This window comes from Emys orbicularis, chromosome 4 (assembly GCF_028017835.1).
Source record: "Emys orbicularis isolate rEmyOrb1 chromosome 4, rEmyOrb1.hap1, whole genome shotgun sequence".
Classification (NCBI taxonomy): domain Eukaryota; kingdom Metazoa; phylum Chordata; order Testudines; family Emydidae; genus Emys; species Emys orbicularis.
In genome coordinates, this window is record NC_088686.1 from 135,981,343 (window position 1) to 135,984,273 (window position 2,931).

The window sequence follows — 2,931 nt, forward strand, 5'->3', positions numbered from 1 at the left end:
TTCCAAAATCTTTAGAAGAAACGTTTTTTAAAAAAATCTGAGAATAGCTCATTGTCGATTAGCACTTTTGATCCCATGCTTTCAAGGAGAAGTCAAGTACAAAGCCCTTTAGCTTTACATTTTTGGTCTTTTCAGGTCCTTGGGCTGCCCTCCTGCTTTTCTAGGTAAGTTCCTTTCAAAAGTTAACGGCAACAGCTACCAAAAAAAAGTTTTTTTGTTTTTTTGTTTTGTTTTTTCAACACAGTAGTTACAGAATCCCTCCAAACAGGGAGGGATGAGAGCAGCTGAATGTATTTTGGCGGGTTGCCACCTTCAGAGAACAAGATTTCCAGGAAAGTATGTTTTTTCCAAAATTCCACAGACTCTCCCTGGATTCCCACTGTTTGAGATTTTAAAACTCAAGGAATGTGTCTGTAATGAAAATATAACATACTTTACAAGTACTCACACAAATGCTAACATGCCTTAAAAGTTTAAATACAGCATCTGTTTTTGTATATGTGAGGGGCAATATTCCTCAACAGTATGAAGAACAAATGAGGGGTAAGATAATGAGAATTCTAAAAGGAGGGGCACCATCAAGAAGAGAATCTAAGATTAAAACTCTAAACCGATTAAAATTCTAGGAACTGGAGAATTTGGCACTCCTAATGATCTTAAACTCTGTAGCATGCTAACCTGAACCTAGGTTCCTGTTTATGCAAGGGGCAGAGAAGGCCGTGTATAACAGCTTTACAGTCCCCTCAGGAGATGTAGCTGAGGCTGGCTGCTGAAGGCACTCCACTCCAAATACGGTGAGTCTAGCTATGACCTTCAAGTTGTAGGTCTGCCAGCTTGTAGCCATATTAGATGCAGTCAACTAGCTCTCATCACTTCTAGGTTTTTCTGAGGCACTTATTAACACGTTATCTAGATGTCAGGTATTCCTGATGAAAGTTAATTATTAGTGTCTAAGGGTACTAAAAGCTGGGTCAACTTTAAGGTTCCATTTAATAAGCCCCAATGCCCTTTTTACATCAAGCATCTAGCAAAGGCTCTGTCCCTTTTATGGGGGAAATGTAGGTAAGATGACTGACTTGTTAAGATAAACTCCTTGGTTCCCTTTGGAAGGTATTTTGGATGCACCCACAGCACCACCTTATCCTTAGGCGGCTCATCCAGTTGATTTTGAAGCTCATTCATTATATACTGAAGTCTCTCCTACCAGGAAAATGACTTACCGTGTAAGATATATGGGCTTACTGGTCTGTAGTGACTCAAATGGACTCAACCATGTAAACTTGCTTCCCTTGCTCTCTGTATGGTCGGAGAAGATGGGGATCTAGACTACAGGCACAAGGAACAAAGGTTGCGAAGTGTGGCTTTAGTCTCCTTAGCCTTTGTCTGGCCAAAGGAGAGCAAGTGTGCTGAAAGATATTTTAAATGGGGAGAATCTGACCTAGCATGGCAGTACAGGATACAGGCTGTAGGGAAGTGTTGTGAAGGCATCAAGGATTGCTGTGAGCTGGAATAAGCCAGGAAGCTGTAAATGGCCCCCATTGTGCTCCTTCACTGACTGTAGTCAGAACTAACTTTGGAGTGCAGGAAGGAGCCTAGTTGCCTGACTGAGGATGCATATCATGCCTCTAAGGCTGTTTTAAAACCAGAGGTGTTTTCATCTGCCCTCTGCTGAAGGCAAAGACCCAAGAACTCACCAGTGACATAATTACTGTTGCTTACTAGTCTATTGAGGGATGGTCCTGTTTCATCTCATTGTTATCTACAACCGTTTGTTCTGGAGAAGGTCCATGTACTGTAGAAAATGGTATTTCCTCTTCTCCCTGTGTCACCCAGCATAAGTGAGCAGATCATGTTCCCTCTTGCCTCTTTGGTGCTTCAGTAGGAAAATTAAAAGCAAACAGTTGGTGGGGAAAAATAATGGGGGAATTACTGGGTGTTTTTAGAGGGGGGAATCAGCTGCCCTATTATCTTCAATATTATTTGTTCAAAACTCTCCCTTCCCTACAGGTAGCCCCAGCATGAATGAGATCTGAACCTGCTCCCCTCCCTGCAGGAACTGGCATAGGGAAACTGGTCAGATTGCAATTAATGGAGGATGGGAGCTTAAATACCTTTGAGGAGCTGACCCTTAGTTCTTCACTATGGTGATCAAGAATTCGCAAATACAAATTGGCCTGGTGGAGGGGGACAGACAGGTTTAATATCAATACTGTATATAGTTCCTTCCATTTAAGGCTCACAAAGCACTTTACAAATAGAGTATGAGCCTCATTAGCACCCTGTGAGGTAGGTCAGTTTTATCCTCTTTATATACACGTGCACACCCAAGCAGGGAAACCAAAGGGAATAGAAGTGATTTGATCAAGGTCACTGAGAGTTAGTGCTAGAGCTGGGAATAGAATCTAGATTTCCTGACTCTCTCAAAACAATCCTGATCCACCAAGGTACAGCTCCTTGATTTTTACAAGACCCATTTAACTGCATTAAGGGATTTTTAAATGAAGAAAATATTTATTGGTGCACCAGGGTGGGTCCTGTATTCTCTCTTCCTAGAAAGCCATAGACTAGGATGTTCCCTAGTTTTAGCAGCAGTTTCCAGTTCTGCATTTTGCCCAGGTGAGTTTGCTGCTTGGCTACTTGGACAGAGGAGGACTGTATTCCCTCCTTCCGGTAGGGCCACCTCACAGGTACCTGTGTGATGTAGGGGTGTGTCTAGATTGAAACCTGATGCCTCATCCTTGGGCTGATGTGGGGGTGGAGGGAGGAGGGACATGTTCCTTCACGCACACAGCTAATGAAGACAGAGAAAGAAACTCCAGGACTTACTTTCTCAGCTGAAGACAGGAACAAGCGGAGTCTTTTCACCTCTTTCCCCCAGAAGTCTCACCCTAGACCTGTGCTCTGGAGGAGTCAGTCCAGAGCCAAAAGAAG